The sequence below is a fragment of the Taudactylus pleione genome, unplaced genomic scaffold, assembly GCF_031769625.1.
Source record: "Taudactylus pleione unplaced genomic scaffold, aTauple2 ptg000253l, whole genome shotgun sequence".
Lineage (NCBI taxonomy): Eukaryota > Metazoa > Chordata > Amphibia > Anura > Myobatrachidae > Taudactylus > Taudactylus pleione.
Window position 1 is genome coordinate 5,337,405 of NW_028284655.1, and position 19,203 is coordinate 5,356,607.

Sequence of the window (19,203 nt, forward strand, 5' to 3'; positions counted from 1 at the left end):
TCCCTGCCCTATCCATCCCGGGAGGTTACCTAACCCTAAATCCCCCCCCCAGGGGATCCCTAAACCTAACCCTTACCCCCTCTGCGGCTAGACGCTAATACACCCGGTTTACCTTCGTTTGGTAAGCCGGGTGTTGAGATTTAGTAGTGGGGCTAATGATAGGTGTTGGGATTTCGATGCCTATCTTTACAACCTTGGACTTATTTATGGTCACAGACTCCTTGGTGACGTCTAATATCTATATAATATACAGTAGAGCATTCATTATCCTATATAATACATACGCTTTCCTGATGCACCCTGAAGCAATTACTGTACATCAGAACTCACTATTTATAACAAATATTTACAGGAGTTTATACAGATATTGGTTGAAATAGTTTATAGCATCAATTGCGTAATGTTATTACAGACTAAATAGATTATATAAATAAGTCTCATAGGAAGCTGCATTTTCCGGTGGATCTGAGTTATATACTGTAGCATCATCTGACAAAACATTTATGTTTCTGCAGTTCTCTCTGCACTGCTCAGCCTCTACATGAAGCATCTGGGACCTGATGGTTAACTGTAATTATTAAATGAAAAAGGTCTTATTTACATTGGAACTTTAATTACAGCTTATGGGTGGTTATCACTATTCAAATATTCCATTCATTAGTTCTAGTGCTGAGGGCATGCAGCCAAGTATAAATATTTTTAGTGGCACTGCCCTGTATTCCAGGTGATTGTACAGGGTCAATGCCCAACTGTGAGATCCTGCAAGTATACAGTAGCTACGTCAGTTGCTTTCCTTTATAGGATGGCCCATGAGTGGCGATGGTCTGTGACTGTGTGTACAGGGATAACATGTGTGTTCCTCTCACTTGGTTACATAACAGTGGAGGTTTGTGCTTCAGTAGGGATGCAGTCAGGAAGCCGACTGTTGAAATGCCGACCACCGGCTTCCCGACTGTCTAATCCCGGCAAAAGTCTAATGACAGGCGTCAAAATCCCGATGCCTGTCATTTTACCTACGCCGAGAGCCCGACGCCCGGCATAACGTTCGTAGGTAAGCCGGGAGGCGGGCGCGGATAGCTGCGGGGGTAAGCCGTGTGGTGATCGCGGACAGGGGCGCGGCGGGGGAGGGTTAGGTTAGGGGCTCCTGGGGGGACTTAGGGTTAGGCACCCCCCGGGAGGGTTAGGGTTAGGCTAGGGGAAAGGGGGGTTAGGCACCCCCGGGGGGAGGTTAGGGTTAGACACCCCCCACGGGAGACTTAGGTTTAGGCTGCGGGGAAGGGGGGGGTTAGGTTTATGCACTTACAGGGGGGGGGGTTAGGTTAGGATCAGGCACCCCTAAGGGAGGGTTAGGGGGGGTTATGTTGGTAAATACTTAAAATACTTACCTGTCAGGATCTTCACTGCCGGTCTTCCAGCGTTTGGATTTGAACAATCGGACATGCGTGCATTTCTAGTAGCTCTGTTATGCAATCAGAAGCAATAGCCACAATTTACGGCATTCCAGTTTTTGTACTATACTATTTTAGGCTAAATAAACAAAATAAGAAGGTAATTTGCAACATGCACAGGATACATAGCAGAAATTGCCATCTAGAACACCTAGGGACATGACAACCTTCATCTCTGAGAAGTAAATTAACCCATCAATATCGCTGAGGTACCTGAGTATTACTCAGCAAACCCAGGTGATACATTACTGATAGATTGCAGGTCACTTTCTATTGTCACTATAAGCAGTGTATGAAAATCAGCTTTATCACTGCATTATAATAAATAGATCACTACGTATCTTCCAGCAAATCAATGAACACCAACAAAAATCTCACTCTCCACACATTTATGTCAGATTAATATTCGTGCTCCACAAAATGGAATCTTGTCTCCAAAACTAGGTGCAACTAAGTGACAGCACTATAGGCATACCTGCTTACTCTCTGGTGCTGCTCCCTGCCACCCGGAAGAGTATTCAAGTCTCCCGCCATGTCTGCCCAATGCCGCCCACTTTCCGAGTAAATTGGTGGTCCGAGTGGTCAATTAATGAATTGCGATGAATGAATTTCGTCTTCTCAGGCACGCTCCCCGCATTACAATGCCAGTAATCTTAGCATTGTAAAGTGGTGGCGGCTCATGGTGATGCGCTCGTACCATCACGCTGCCCTGCACCGCTCCTTTACCAAGCCATGCCTCTTGCTGTGCCGAATGTTGGCAACCATGTGTCTACTTTATTCTACTTTTAAACATCCTCTGTATCATTCCCAATTTAGATTTATTTGGATCATTACTGGATTTATTTGCCTGGAAGGAAGGTTGACAGTTTAATTAATTTCCTTATTATTTATATAAAGTTGTTGTGACTATGTACAAGCAAGATAGGGGAATTGCGCATCATACAGGGGAATCCTGCTGTGTTCACTGCGTGACCCAAATCTCCAGTAGCTGCAAGATTGGCCACCACAGGAACTTTTCTTCTTCTTTTCTTGTATTTTCATCGGCTGGATCTCTGTGATCCTGGATACTAAATTAGTAAGTCTAGCCGCAAGTAGATGCAGACCCTTCTGTTATACTTATACCTACAGTATATGTGTAATATGATACTCTCATTCATCGTTCACTGCTTTTTAGCACACAGTGAAAAGCAGATATCTAGAACATATTGTTTAAGTCATTCAGCACTTGACTACAATTACCTAAAATATAGGTATCTCTATATGTATTATAATTGACCCATGGCAATAATGTACTTGCTTACTGTTGATTTGGCCACTATATCACGAGTCCGTGTTATCAAATAATAACATTATTAAGAACCTGTTATAACTGTTAATTGTTGACATATTATTGCCACCTAGTATCAGTGTATTTGCACAAATATATAGCAAAAGTATTTGATCATTCTTACAACATTGATCATTTTATCAGTTACATTTGGTATGTTCTACATTTTTATTAGTGCTTTGGAGATATTAGTGTGTTTTTTATTCTGAGTTCATTGTGGGCAGGATGCAGCAAAGGTAGAAATGCGGTCAAACCCCGAAAATGCACCAAGCCCCGGAACTTGGTTGCAGTGGGTAACACCATCTCCTGATGGTGTTACCCTATAGAAGACTATGGGCGTCTATTGGGAGAGTGCTGTGAGAGGGATTCAATCGGATCCCTCCCAGCACCCCCTTGCGGCACGTGCATCCTTCTGCGCATGCGCAGATGGATGCCAGAGGGGCTTCTGGGCAATTTATTTCATCACAAAAGACCGCTCTTACAGAGAGAGCAGTCCTTTGCAGAGTTCTGCATGCATACCGGTGTTGTTAACGTCAGCATGTATGCGAAGGGTGGTGGGATGAATCACGTGCGTCATGCATCCCGCCCTAAAACTTACTTTTTAACGGTCACAGTGAAGAGTGCCCCCCACAAAGAGAGTTTATATTTCTATGCTGCACTTAGTTGTTGTGAATTCACCAAATCTGTCTTATTTTTCTTTCTTGCTTTATGAATGACTAAAATATATTTGCCAGTGTTTCCTGGCAATATGCAAGCATTAATCTCCTTTGATATATAGCAAACATGGTGCCCACTTTCTGAGTGTAGTGTTTTCATAATATAGAGGTTTCTGATATCACCTGCACCCATCCTCCAGAGATAATTTCTCATGACAGCGTCTTGATATACTGCCCGCTATACCAAAGTTCCTTAGCACCCTGATGTTACCTACTCTTTTCTTTAATAAAGTGTATAAAAAAGGATGGGCAATGCCGCTGATGATGCGCGGGAGAGCGCATCGTCAATGACATTGAGGGTACACAGTAGACAATGTGCCTGATATGTTGTCCGACAAAGTCCAGCAAGGAGCCAGAAAAAACAAGCAGTGGCTCCCGGGCCCTGACTGTTAAGAGTCTTGAGTAGTCAGCTGGATGAGGGATGCTGTGCTGGGAAAGAGGTGCTGGATGAGGCCAGGGGTGCTGTGCTGGATGAACGCTGCTGGATAAGGGGTGCTGCGCTGGGAAAGGGTTAAGAAAAATGGAACAACAATTTTTTAAATGTCTTAGTGCAGGGATGGGGAACCTCAGGCCCGGGGGCTGTATAAGGCCCTCAGAATCATTTGGTCTGGCCCTCAGAGCTATTTTTTGCTAGCCTCATCTGGCTAGCAGGGTACCTAGAATGGCCCCCAGCCAGAATCTATGCAGCAGTACCGTCTAGTGCGTCCTTAGGACGCTTCAGGCAGTCACACCACTGCCCTTACATCCTGAGGATGCTCCGGGGATTGCTGTAATAACCGGTGATTGTGACCCCGCCGCCGTGTGATGTCACATGGAGGGGGCGTGGTCTGCACCAGGCCCACGAATAATGTTTTATATATATATATATATATATATATATTAGGGGTGAGCGGGTTCGGATTTCTGAAATCCGAACCCCCCCGAGCCCCCCCGATCCGAGTCCGATCCGAGTCAGGCTCGACTTTTCCCGCCTGACTCGGATCTGAAATCGAGGCAAAACGTCATCATCCCGCCTTCCGAGTCTCGCGGGTTTTGGATCCTATATAAGGTACCCGCGTCGGCGCCATTTTCTCACTCGGCTGTGGACAGTGAAGAGGGAGGGTGGGAGTTAGGGCTGTGTAGTGTAGTGTAGTGTAGTGTAGTGTAGTGTAGTGCTGCTGTTGTCCACTACTTCAAAGTCCATAGGGGCTGGCTGTGTTGTGCTGTGCTGCTGTTGTTAATAGGGGCTGTGTCCACTACTTCAAAGTCCATAGGGGCTGGCTGGACTGTGTTGTGCAGTCAGTTCTCCATAGGGGCTGTGTCCACTCCAAAGTCCTGTGCAGTGTCCCAGTCCTAAAGGAGTGCTGTAGTGTTGTCCAGGGGGTGCTCTGTCCATCAGGGGTGCTCCCCCCAAGTGCTAAAAAAATAATATATTTTCTGTGTTTGTGAATTGTGTGCGCAGTAGCCGCACGTGCATCAACAAAGTAGTGCCAAGCGTGCGCCTGTGTCATAAGTAAAGGGCCGGCTGGCTTGACCGTTAAAGGGTGCTGTAACCCCCGAAAGTACACTCCAGTCCAAACCAAAAAAAAATTATTTTCTGTGTTTGTGAATTGTGTGCGCAGTAGCCGCACGTGCATCAACAAAGTAGTGCCAAGCGTGCGCCTGTGTCATAAGTAAAGGGCCGGCTGGCTTGACCGTTAAAGGGTGCTGTAACCCCCGAAAGTACACTCCAGTCCAAACCAAAAAAAAATTATTTTCTGTGTTTGTGAATTGTGTGCGCAGTAGCCGCACGTGCATCAACAAAGTAGTGCCAAGCGTGCGCCTGTGTCATAAGTAAAGGGCCGGCTGGCTTGACCGTTAAAGGGTGCTGTAACCCCCGAAAGTACACTCCAGTCCAAACCAAAAAAAAATTATTTTCTGTGTTTGTGAATTGTGTGCGCAGTAGCCGCACGTGCATCAACAAAGTAGTGCCAAGCGTGCGCCTGTGTCATAAGTAAAGGGCCGGCTGGCTTGACCGTTAAGGGTGCTGTAACCCCCGAAAGTACACTCCAGTCCAAACCAAAAAAAAATTATTTTCTGTGTTTGTGAATTGTGTGCGCAGTAGCCGCACGTGCATCAACAAAGTAGTGCCAAGCGTGCGCCTGTGTCATAAGTAAAGGGCCGGCTGGCTTGACCGTTAAAGGGTGCTGTAACCCCCGAAAGTACACTCCAGTCCAAACCAAAAAAAAATTATTTTCTGTGTTTGTGAATTGTGTGCGCAGTAGCCGCACGTGCATCAACAAAGTAGTGCCAAGCGTGCGCCTGTGTCATAAGTAAAGGGCCGGCTGGCTTGACCGTTAAAGAGTGCTGTAACCCCCGAAAGTACACTCCAGTCCAAACCAAAAAAAAATTATTTTCTGTGTTTGTGAATTGTGTGCGCAGTAGCCGCACGTGCATCAACAAAGTAGTGCCAAGCGTGCGCCTGTGTCATAAGTAAAGGGCCGGCTGGCTTGACCGTTAAAGGGTGCTGTAACCCCCGAAAGTACACTCCAGTCCAAACCAAAAAAAAATTATTTTCTGTGTTTGTGAATTGTGTGCGCAGTAGCCGCACGTGCATCAACAAAGTAGTGCCAAGCGTGCGCCTGTGTCATAAGTAAAGGGCCGGCTGGCTTGACCGTTAAGGGTGCTGTAACCCCCGAAAGTACACTCCAGTCCAAACCAAAAAAAAAATATTTTCTGTGTTTGTGAATTGTGTGCGCAGTAGCCACACGTGCATCAACAAAGTAGTGCCAAGCGTGCGCCTGTGTCATAAGTAAAGGGCCGGCTGGCTTGACCGTTAAAGGGTGCTGTAACCCCCGAAAGTACACTCCAGTCCAAACCAAAAAAAAATTATTTTCTGTGTTTGTGAATTGTGTGCGCAGTAGCCGCACGTGCATCAACAAAGTAGTGCCAAGCGTGCGCCTGTGTCATAAGTAAAGGGCCGGCTGGCTTGACCGTTAAAGGGTGCTGTAACCCCCGAAAGTACACTCCAGTCCAAACCAAAAAAAAATAGTTTTCTGTGTTTGTGAATTGTGTGCGCAGTAGCCGCACGTGCATCAACAAAGTAGTGCCAAGCGTGCGCCTGTGTCATAAGTAAAGGGCCGGCTGGCTTGACCGTTAAGGGTGCTGTAACCCCCGAAAGTACACTCCAGTCCAAACCAAAAAAAAAATTATTTTCTGTGTTTGTGAATTGTGTGCGCAGTAGCCGCACGTGCATCAACAAAGTAGTGCCAAGCGTGCGCCTGTGTCATAAGTAAAGGGCCGGCTGGCTTGACCGTTAAAGGGTGCTGTAACCCCCGAAAGTACACTCCAGTCCAAACCAAAAAAAAAATTATTTTCTGTGTTTGTGAATTGTGTGCGCAGTAGCCGCACGTGCATCAACAAAGTAGTGCCAAGCGTGCACCTGTGTCATAAGTAAAGGGCCGGCTGGCTTGACCGTTAAGGGTGCTGTAACCCCCGAAAGTACACTCCAGTCCAAACCAAAAAAAAAATTATTTTCTGTGTTTGTGAATTGTGTGCGCAGTAGCCGCACGTGCATCAACAAAGTAGTGCCAAGCGTGCGCCTGTGTCATAAGTAAAGGGCCGGCTGGCTTGACCGTTAAAGGGTGCTGTAACCCCCGAAAGTACACTCCAGTCCAAACCCCCAAAAAATTATTTTCTGTGTTTGTGAATTGTGTGCGCAGTAGCCGCACGTGCATCAACAAAGTAGTGCCAAGCGTGCGCCTGTGTCATAAGTAAAGGGCCGGCTGGCTTGACCGTTAAGGGTGCTGTAACCCCCGAAAGTACACTCCAGTCCAAACCAAAAAAAAAATTATTTTCTGTGTTTGTGAATTGTGTGCGCAGTAGCCGCACGTGCATCAACAAAGTAGTGCCAAGCGTGCGCCTGTGTCATAAGTAAAGGGCCGGCTGGCTTGACCGTTAAAGGGTGCTGTAACCCCCGAAAGTACACTCCAGTCCAAACCAAAAAAAAATTATTTTCTGTGTTTGTGAATTGTGTGCGCAGTAGCCGCACGTGCATCAACAAAGTAGTGCCAAGCGTGCGCCTGTGTCATAAGTAAAGGGCCGGCTGGCTTGACCGTTAAGGGTGCTGTAACCCCCGAAAGTACACTCCAGTCCAAACCAAAAAAAAAATTATTTTCTGTGTTTGTGAATTGTGTGCGCAGTAGCCGCACGTGCATCAACAAAGTAGTGCCAAGCGTGCACCTGTGTCATAAGTAAAGGGCCGGCTGGCTTGACCGTTAAGGGTGCTGTAACCCCCGAAAGTACACTCCAGTCCAAACCAAAAAAAAAATTATTTTCTGTGTTTGTGAATTGTGTGCGCAGTAGCCGCACGTGCATCAACAAAGTAGTGCCAAGCGTGCGCCTGTGTCATAAGTAAAGGGCCGGCTGGCTTGACCGTTAAAGGGTGCTGTAACCCCCGAAAGTACACTCCAGTCCAAATCCCCAAAAAATTATTTTCTGTGTTTGTGAATTGTGTGCGCAGTAGCCGCACGTGCATCAACAAAGTAGTGCCAAGCGTGCGCCTGTGTCATAAGTAAAGGGCCGGCTGGCTTGACCGTTAAGGGTGCTGTAACCCCCGAAAGTACACTCCAGTCCAAACCAAAAAAAAAATTATTTTCTGTGTTTGTGAATTGTGTGCGCAGTAGCCGCACGTGCATCAACAAAGTAGTGCCAAGCGTGCGCCTGTGTCATAAGTAAAGGGCCGGCTGGCTTGACCGTTAAAGGGTGCTGTAACCCCCGAAAGTACACTCCAGTCCAAACCAAAAAAAAATTATTTTCTGTGTTTGTGAATTGTGTGCGCAGTAGCCGCACGTGCATCAACAAAGTAGTGCCAAGCGTGCGCCTGTGTCATAAGTAAAGGGCCGGCTGGCTTGACCGTTAAGGGTGCTGTAACCCCCGAAAGTACACTCCAGTCCAAACCAAAAAAAAAATTATTTTCTGTGTTTGTGAATTGTGTGCGCAGTAGCCGCACGTGCATCAACAAAGTAGTGCCAAGCGTGCGCCTGTGTCATAAGTAAAGGGCCGGCTGGCTTGACCGTTAAAGGGTGCTGTAACCCCCGAAAGTACACTCCAGTCCAAACCAAAAAAAAAATTATTTTCTGTGTTTGTGAATTGTGTGCGCAGTAGCCGCACGTGCATCAACAAAGTAGTGCCAAGCGTGCACCTGTGTCATAAGTAAAGGGCCGGCTGGCTTGACCGTTAAGGGTGCTGTAACCCCCGAAAGTACACTCCAGTCCAAACCAAAAAAAAAATTATTTTCTGTGTTTGTGAATTGTGTGCGCAGTAGCCGCACGTGCATCAACAAAGTAGTGCCAAGCGTGCGCCTGTGTCATAAGTAAAGGGCCGGCTGGCTTGACCGTTAAAGGGTGCTGTAACCCCCGAAAGTACACTCCAGTCCAAACCAAAAAAAAATTATTTTCTGTGTTTGTGAATTGTGTGCGCAGTAGCCGCACGTGCATCAACAAAGTAGTGCCAAGCGTGCGCCTGTGTCATAAGTAAAGGGCCGGCTGGCTTGACCGTTAAGGGTGCTGTAACCCCCGAAAGTACACTCCAGTCCAAACCAAAAAAAAAATTATTTTCTGTGTTTGTGAATTGTGTGCGCAGTAGCCGCACGTGCATCAACAAAGTAGTGCCAAGCGTGCGCCTGTGTCATAAGTAAAGGGCCGGCTGGCTTGACCGTTAAAGGGTGCTGTAACCCCCGAAAGTACACTCCAGTCCAAACCAAAAAAAAATTATTTTCTGTGTTTGTGAATTGTGTGCGCAGTAGCCGCACGTGCATCAACAAAGTAGTGCCAAGCGTGCGCCTGTGTCATAAGTAAAGGGCTTTCTGGCTTGACCGTTAAAGGGTGCTGTAACCCCCGAAAGTACACTCCAGTCCAAACCCAAAAAAAAATATTTTCTGTGTTTGTGAATTGTGTGCGCAGTGGCCGCACGTGCATCAACAAAGTAGTGCCAAGCGTGCACCTGTGTCATAAGTAAAGGGCCGGCTGGCTTGACCGTTAAAGGGTGCTGTAACCCACAAAGTACACTCCAGTCCAAACCAAAAAAAAATTATTTTCTGTGTTTAGCCGCACGTATATATCAAATCGATATAACATAAATGGAGGACCAAACTTTCTCCGATAAAAATAAAATAGAGAAAGATCAAGAACCACTTCCTCCTAGTGCTGAAGCTGCTGCCACTAGTCATGACATAGACGATAACATGCCATCAACGTCGTCTGCCAAGGCCGATGCCCAATGTCATAGTAGAGGGCACATACAATCCCAAATGGCAAAGTTCAGGAAAATGACCTTGAAAAAGACATTTAAATCAGCTGAAGAGAAACGTAAACTTGCCAATATGCCATTTACGACACGGAGTGGCAAGGAACGGCTAAGGTCGATCCCTAGTATGTTCATGACTAGTGGTTCAGCTTCACATGACGATGGAAGCCCTCCTCCCACTAAAAAAATCAAAAGAGTTAAGCTGGCAAAAGCACAGCGAAGAACTGTGCTTTCTAAGAAGATATCACAAATCCCCAAGGAGAGTCCAAGTGTGGTGGTGGTTGCGATGCCTGACCTTCCCAGCACTGGACGGGAAGAGGTGGCTCTTTCCACCATTTGCACGCCCCCTGCAAGTGCTGAAAGGAGCACCCACAGTCCACTTGCTGATATGCAAATTGAAGATGTCACTGTTGAAGTACAACAGGATGAGGATACTGGTGTAGCTGGCGCTGAGGAGGAAGTTGGCGAGGAGGATTCTGATGGTGATGTGGTTTGTTTAAATCAGGCTCCGGGGGAGACAGTTGTTGTCCGTGGGATGAAAAAGCCCATCACGGTCATGCCTGGGCAGAAGACCAAACATTCCACCTCTTTGGTCTGGCAATATTTCTATCCAAATCCGGACAACAACTGTCTTGCCATATGTACCATATGTAAAGGTGAAATAAGTAGGGGTAGGGACGTCAACCACCTAGGAACATCCTCCCTTATACGGCACCTGCAGCGCGTTCATAAAAAGTTACTGTCAAGTTCAGAAACTTTGGCTAAGACCGTAAGCAGTCCAGGGACACCTAAATCCCGTTGTCCTGTTGTATCCAAGCGCCTGCAAACCACACCGTCAACTCCCTCCTCGTCAATTTCCTCCTTAGTCAGGATCGGAAGTAGTCCTGCAGGCCATGTCACTGGCATGACTGACTCTCCTATCCGGGATTCCTCTGGAGGATCCTGCATTGCTACGCCTACTGCTGCCGCTGCTGCTGTTGCTGCTGCTGGGAGTCGTTCATCATCCCAGAGAGGAAGTAGGAACACCACTACTTTTACTAAACAATTGACCCTCCAACAGTCCTTAGCGAGGAGGATGAAGTACGACAGCAGTCATCCTGAAGCAAAACGTATAACTGAGGCCTTGACTGCTATGTTGGTGTTAGACGTGCGTCCGGTATCCGCCATTAGTGCAGTGGGATTTAGACAATTGATGGAGGTAGTGTGTCCCCGGTTCCAAATCCCGTCTAGATTCCACTTCACTAGGCAGGCGATACCGAGACTGTACAGAAACGTCAGAAAAAGTGTCCTCAGTGTCCTGAAAAATGCCGTTGTACACAATGTCCACTTAACCACGGACATGTGGACAAGTGGAACAGGGCAGACTAAGGACTATATGACTGTGACAGCCCACTGGGTAGATGTATCACCTTACGCAGCAACAGCAGCAGCGTCACCAGTAGCAGCATCTCAGAAATGCCAGCTCGTTACAAGGCAGGCTACGCTGTGTATCACCGGTTTCAGTAAGAGGCACACCGCCGACAACCTCTTAGAGAAACTGAGGGAAATCATCGCCCAGTGGCTTACCCCACTTAGACTCTCCTGGGGATTTGTGATATCTGACAACGCCACCAATATTGTGCGGGCATTACATCTGGGCAAATTCCAGCACGTCCCATGTTTTGCTCACACAATAAACTTGGTGGTGCAGAATTTTCTGAAAAGCGACAGGGGCGTGCAGGAGACGCTTTGGGTGGCCCGAAAAATTTCTGGCCACTTTCGCCATACAGCGACTGCGTGCCGAAGACTGGAGCGCCAGCAAACACTCTTGAACCAGCCCCGCCATCACCTGAAGCAAGAGGTTGTGACGCGGTGGAACTCAACCCTCTATATGCTTCAGAGGATGGAGGAGCAGCAAAAGGCCATACAAGCCTATACATCCACCTATGACATAGGCAAAGGAGGGGGTATGCACCTGACTCAAGCGCAGTGGAGAATGATTTCCGTGTTGTGCAAGGTTCTCCAGCCCTTCGAACTTGCCACACGTGAAGTCAGTTCAGACACTGCCAGCTTGAGTCAGGTCATTCCCCTCATCAGGCTTTTGCAGAAGCAGCTGGAGAAAGTGAAGGAGGAGCTAAGACGGAGCGATTCCGCTCGGCATGTGGGACTTGTGGATGAAGCCCTTCATTCGCTTTGCCAGGATTCCAGGGTGGTCAATCTGTTGAAATCAGACCACTACGTTTTGGCCACCGTGCTCGATCCTAGGTTTAAAGCCTATGTGGTGTCTCTCTTTCCGGCCGACACAAGCCTGCAGAGGTGCAAAGACCTGCTGGTGAACACACTGTCAGCTGAAGCGGAACGTGACACGTCAACGGCTCCTTCTTCATTTTCTCCTGCAACTGGGGCTGCCAGGAAAAAACTTAGGTATCCTAAGCAACCCGCTGGCGGTGATGCAGGGCAGGCAGGACCAAGTTTGGACATCTGGTCCGGACTGAAGGACCTGGCAACAATTTCTGACATGTCTACTGTCACTGCATATGATACTGTCACCATTGACAGAATGGTGGAGGATTACATCGGTGACAGCATCCAAGTAGGCATGGCAGACAGTCCATACCTGTACTGGCAGGAAAAAGAGGCAATTTGGAGGCCCCTGTACAAACTGGCTCTATTTTACCTGAGTTGCCCCCCCTCCAGTGTGTACTCCGAAAGAGTGTTTAGTGCAGCCGGGAACCTTGTCAGCGAAAGGCGTAGGAGGTTGCTTCCACAGAATGTGGAGAAGATGATGTTCATCAAAATGAATTATCAGCTCTTCCAGGGAGACCAGCCTCCAGAAGGTACAGAGGGACCTGTGGTGGTGGATTCAAGTGGGGACGAGTTAATACTTTGTGAGGATGAGGATGTACACACTGAAGAGGGTGAGGAATCGGTGGATGAGGAGGATGAGGATGACATCTTGCCTCCATAGAGCCAGTTTGTGCAGGGACACATTAATTGCCAGCTTGTTTTGTGGGGGCCCAAACGAACCAATCATTTCAGCCACAGTTGTGTGGCAGACCCTGGCGCTGAAATGATTGGTTTGTTAAAGTGTGCATGTCCTGTTTATACAACATAAGGGTGGGTGGGAGGGCCCAAGGACAATTCCATCTTGCACCTCTTTTTTTTCTTTGCATTATGTACAGTTTGGGGCCTAGTTTTTCAAACTGCCATCCTGTCTGCCACTGCAGTTTCACGCCTAGATGGGTCACGTGTTTGTGCCGCCCACTCGTGTCGCTTAGCATAGTCATCCAGCTACCTCGGTGCAACGTTTTGGACATAAAAACACTATTGTGAGGTGTGAGGTGTTCAGAATAGACTGGAAATGAGTGGAAATTAAGGTTATTGAGGTTAATAATAGCATAGGAGCAGAAAAACCTACAAATTCTGTGATTTTAGCTGTTTTTATGCTTTTTTAAAAAAAAATACAGATCCAAAACACAAAACCCAGAACCCAAAACACGGAAGGGTGGTTTTGGCAAAACCAATCCAGATCCAAAACACGAAGAAAGATCCAGATCCAAAACCAAAACACAAAACACGAAAAGTGGCCGGTGCACACCCCTAATATATATCAAAATGGCCCTCGGCAGAAAAAAGCTTCCCCACCCCTGTCTTAGAGGATGCAACCCTCTCTTCACTTGATGAGAAATTCCAGACCTTGGGTGTGATTAATGAACCATTTGGAATGCTTGTAAACTTTAGCAATTTGACAAAAACAGAGTTGTTAGAGCAATGTCAAGCATTGAACACTGCTTTAACTCTTGTTGGACAACCAGATATTGATGGCACAGACCTTGCAGTAGAAAAGGTAATTTCCCACATATGCCATCACAACATACTGTATGTTGACTTTCCTGCAGGATAGAAAAGTTGACAAAAATGTACCCCAATATGTGGGTAGCACTAGAATCTCTGCCACTCTTCCTGTTACAGTGGCTGCTGCTGAACAGAGCTTCTCTAAGCTCAAACTTATTCAAAACTATCTGCGATCGATCATGGACCAATGTCTCAGTGGACTTGCCATAAGTATAAATTGTGTAGTCTCATGACAACTATCTTATGATGATGTAATAGATGAATTTGCTGCAAGAAAGTCAAGGCGAGATGGCTGTAAAACAACACTACATGTAGTCAGAATTAAGTATTTTACTCACTTTTTGCACTACTTTTGTGTAACGTTTTGATTAAAGATTGCACAATCCTTTTGTATTGTATAGTTCAGTGGTAATTATATTGCTGTTTGTTTGCTTTTTATTTATACTGTAGTTGTATATTTGGGATGTAGTTATTAGACCGGCGGAACCCAGATTGATTGAATAACTACCCGTCCCAACATCTAATATTGGGGTAGATGTATTAGCTGATACCGCTTCTCCACCATGTATGATTGGGGGTTTGGCCGGTAAATGACAGGGGTACTATACTCCCCTTTCATTATCGGTACTGCTATCTACAAGACAGCAGCGCCGAACGGCAGGGCATGTGTGAAAGGTCAGTTCATCTGACCGTTCCGTCTGCTGCAGCTGTCACTATCGACAGCTGCAGCCTGGCGATGCCCTATCCTCACAGCAGGGACAGCACTGCGGGGGCTGCCGGCTCCAGGGCTGCACGCGGGATCTCACGATACTTGTGATATCCCGCGCATGCTCAGTGGAGCTGGCCGGGACTGGGACACAGCCCATTATGACTAGACTGTTGCGCTGTGGACTCTTAGCAGGGATCGCCGGAGGCGGGAGTTATCATTCCCACGCTCCGGCTGATGAAATGTTCATACATCTCATCGTTAGTGCTTCCTGCTTTACCTCGGGAAAGGCGAAGCAGGAAACGTTATGGTATAATGTCCAGATAAATCGCATCTTATGAACTCCCAGGATGTGTGATAATAAGTACCAGTCAACTTAACAGGGGAAAAAGGGGACTGCACCTGCGTACACATTATACAATCTTCTATCATATCCTTAATGTCCCCAGCTGTACTTGCTTTTTTTGCTTTGTTCCCAGTTCAGAATCAGCCCCTATGTCTTGTGTTATTTATTAACAGCTGCTTATATAGCGCCAGGATATTCCGCTGCGCTTTACTATTGCGAACAACAGTAATATAACATGACTGGGTAATAATAACAGACAGACATAGAGGTAAGAGAGCCCTGCTTGCATGCTTACATTCTATATCATATCATATCATAGGAACACTAATTGTCATACCATAATCGCTGACCTACAATCACTAATGATCATCAATTGATTGATGATCATTAGTGATAATTGATGATCATTAATGATTGTAGGTTAGCGATTAGGGTATGACAATTTGTCTCCCTATGATATATATATATACGATTTCTCGCCAAGTATTGAATCTCATCTCACCAATATTGATATTTTATGAATCAATATTTTCACCCAGTCGAATAATTAATTGTTAATTACAAATACTATTTTATAGAAGTGCTCCTGTTTTCATATGTTTTAATTATACTGATTAAAAACTATATTTTTATTATACAGTGCGTCCGGAAAGTATTCACAACGTTTAACTTTTTCCACATTTTGTTATGTTACAGCCTTATTCCAAAATGGAATAAATTCATCTTTGTCCTCAAAATTCTACACACAATACCCCATAATGACAATGTGTAAAAAGTTATTTTGAGAATTTTGCAAATTTCATAGAAAAAAAACCCTAAGAAATTACACGTACATAAGTATTCCCAACCTTTGCTCAATACTTTGTTGATGCACCTTTGGCACCCATTACAGGCTCAAGTCTTTTTGAATATGATGCCACAAGCTTGGCACACCTATCTTTGGGCAGTTTCGCCCATTTCTCTTTGCAGAACCTCTCAAGCTCCATCAGGTTGGATGGGAAGCATCGGTGCACAGCCATTTTTAGATCTCTCCAGAGATGCTCAATTGGATTCAAGTCTGGGCTCTGGCTGGGCCACTCAAGGACATTCACAGAGTTGTCCTGAAGCCACTCCTTTGATATCTTGGCTGTGTGCTTAGGGTTGTTGTCTTGCTGAAAGATGAACCATCGCCCCAGTCTGAGGTCAAGAGCGCTCTGGAGCAGGCTTTCATCCAGGATGTCTCTGTACATTGCTGCATTAATCTTTCCCTCTATCTTGACTAGTCTCCCAGTTCCTGCCACTGAAAAACATCCCCACAGCATGATGCTGCCACCACCATGCTTCACTGTAGAGATGGTATTGGCCTGGTGATGAGCGATGCCTGGTTTCCGCCAAACATAACGCCTGGCATTCACGCCAAAGAGTTCAATCTTTGTCTCTCATGGTCTGAGAGTCCTTCAGGTGCATTTTGGCAAACTCCAGGTTGGCTGCCATGTGCTTTTTACTAAGGAGTGGCTTCCGTCTGGCCACTCTACCATACAGGCCTGATTGGTGGATTGCTGCAGAGATGGCTGTCATTCTGGAAGGTTCTACTCTATCCACAGAGGAATGCTGTAGCTCTGACAGAGTGACCATCGGTTTCTTGGTCACCTCCCTGACAAGGGCCCTTCTCCCCCAGCTCGCTCAGTTTAGATGGCCGCCCAACTCTAGGAAAAGTCCTGGTGGTTCCCAACTTCTTCCATTTACAGATGATGGAGGCCACTGTGCTCATTGGGACCTTCAAAGCAACAGATATTTTTCTGTACCCTCCCCCAGATTTGTGCCTCGAGACAATCCTGTCTCAGAGGTCTACAGACAATTCCTTGGACCTTGGACTTCATGCTTGGTTTGTGCTCTGACGCACTGTCAAGTGTGGGACCTTATATAGACAGGTGTATGCCTTTCAAAATCATGTCCAATCAACTGAATTTACCACAGGTGGACTCCAGTTAAGCTGTAGGAACATCTCAAGTATGATCAGTGGAAGCAGGATGCACCTGAGCTTAATTTTGAACTTCATGGCAAAGGCTGTGAATACTTATGTACATGTGATTTCTTTTTTCATTAAATTTGCAAATATCTCCAAAAAACTTTTTACACGTTGTCATTATGATGGGGTATTGTGTGTAGAATTTTGAGGACAAAAATGAATTTATTCCATTTTGGAATAAGGTTGTAACATAACAAAATGTGGAAAAAGTGAAACATTGTGAACGCTTTCCAGATGCACTGTATACCATTTTTCATACAATCTGTATTCTAAAGATAAATATAAAGCTGCACCCCCACAAAAGGTTCTACCTTTCTTGTTGTAAGTCTCCTTTACAACAAATATTTCTGAGTATATTTAATAAACAATAAGAGAAATCTGGATAATGTCAGATATTATATGTCAGGGATAAGTTGTGGCTGGGTGTGTATAGCGTTTAGGCCTTCCTGTCATTTTTCTTCTCTCTAGATTTTGTGGTTACTGAGCTGATACTGTGCCATACATAATGAGAAAAGGTGTTTCTGTGCCATAACTAATAAGTAAAGAAGTTACTGTGCCATAAATAATGAATGAGCTGTTACTGCTCCATAAATAATGAGCAAAGGGTTCAATGTGGCAGAAATAATGAGCAGAATGTTATACCCATTTTCCAGCAAAAACCCGAGTCAGACCTGGTTTTTCGGAAATGGTCCCAACCCAGGTCAGACCCCTTTACACTGTACCTTTGATCTGGGCTATTCCCAGGTCAGCCCGTTCACACTGAACCTTGGTCTGCCCTGCTAAACTGCGGTCATAAAAAGTGAGAGGTGACTGCTCCACAACCACCAACCAGCTTATTTTAGGCATGACCCAAGTCGTATAACCCGGGTCACAACGTTTACCCGGGTCGCAATGTTTCCACCACTATCCGGGCTCATACAGGGTCTGACCCTGGTTATTTTTCAGGGACCCTTTTCCACTGAGCCGCGACCCGGGTAGACCCGGCAATAACCCGGGTTATTGCAGCAGTGGAAAAGGGGTATTACTGTGCCATGAGTAATTAACCAGCAATGTCAATTCCATAAGTGAGGGAAGGGAATACTGTGCTTATGGGTGCCCCGATAGGGAATGTAGTGGCAATAGAGCCTGGAGGACATGGAGGCCCTGCAATGCCAGTTGCCCAAAAGCTCAGCTCCCGTCTAATTCCCCCATGCATGCTCAGACGTGCTACTCACATGACTCTAATGAGAGCAGGGAGAGAGAGAGACCCAGGTGGGGAGAATATTGTTTTGGTATGTGCATAGTGACGCATGTGAAGTGTTACTGTGCAATAAATAATGAGGGGTCTATTTACTAAACAGTGTTAGGAGACAGAGTGAAAAGTGATAAAAAAGTGATAAGGTGCCAGCCAATCAGCTCCCAACTGTCATCTCACAGGCTGTGTTGAAAAAATAACAGTTGGGAGCTGATTGGCTGGCACCTTATCTCTTTCTTATCACTCTATCTCCTAACACTGCTTAGTAAATAGCCCCTTGAGTGAGGTATTATTGTACCATAAATAATAAGCAAGGTTTTAGTAAAAAGTGAGGAGTTACTGTACCATAATAATGGGTTACTGGGCCATAAATAACCTGACTTATTATCCTGACTTATTATAAATAACAAGCAAGGTGTTTCAACACCATGCATAATGAGATAGGTGTTGCTGTGCAATGTGTTACTCTGCCATAAATAATGAGTGAGGTATTATTGTACTACAATATAAATTATAAGCAAGGTGTTAGTAATAAGTGAGGAGTTACTGTGCCATAAATAATGGTTTACTGTGCCATAAATAACCTGGCTTAATATAAATAACAAGCATGCATAATGAGATAGGTGTTACTGTGCCATACGTAATGAGCAAGGAGTTACTGAGCCATAAATTATGAGTGAGGTGTTACTTTGCCATAAATAATAAGATAGATATTACTGTGCCGTAAATAATGAGCAAGGTGTTACTGTGCCATAAATGAGTGAGGTATTACTGTGCCACAGATAATGAGTGAGCTTTTACTGTACCACAAATTATAAGCAAGGTGTTTATGTGCCACAAATAATAAGTGAGGTGTTTCTGTGTCATAAATAAAGAACAAGATGTCATTGTAGTATGAATACATAATTATGTACCATAATTAATTAGTGAGATATTGTTGTGCTAAAGATATTGAGTGAGGGTTTTACTGTGCCATAAAGGTCTTGTTCTGTCATAAATAATGATTGAATTATGAGCACAGAGTTACTGTGCCATAAATGAGCTAGATGTTACTTTGCATAAGTAATGAGTGAGGTGTTACTGTGCCATAAATAACTAGTGAAATTATACTGTGCCATAAATAAAGAGCAAGACGTTACTGTGCAATTAAATATCTATCCAGATCAAAAATATATCATCGATAAAATGACAATAGAATACAATACTATCTCCAAACAGCGGGAGGATGTGGGTTGTCTTATACACATTCATATATAAATTAGCATAGATGGGGCTATGAAACTCTCCATCGCTGTCCCCAGTGTCTGGAAATAGTATTGA

At 45.4% G+C, this 19,203-nt stretch overlaps 1 protein-coding gene across 1 annotated transcript in view; it reads left to right on the plus strand.

Moving 5' to 3' along the window:
• PLEKHA2 (pleckstrin homology domain containing A2) overlaps nt 1–19,203 on the plus strand; it is a 93,969-nt gene that overhangs the window by 31,480 nt on the left and 43,286 nt on the right. The window lies entirely within an intron of this gene.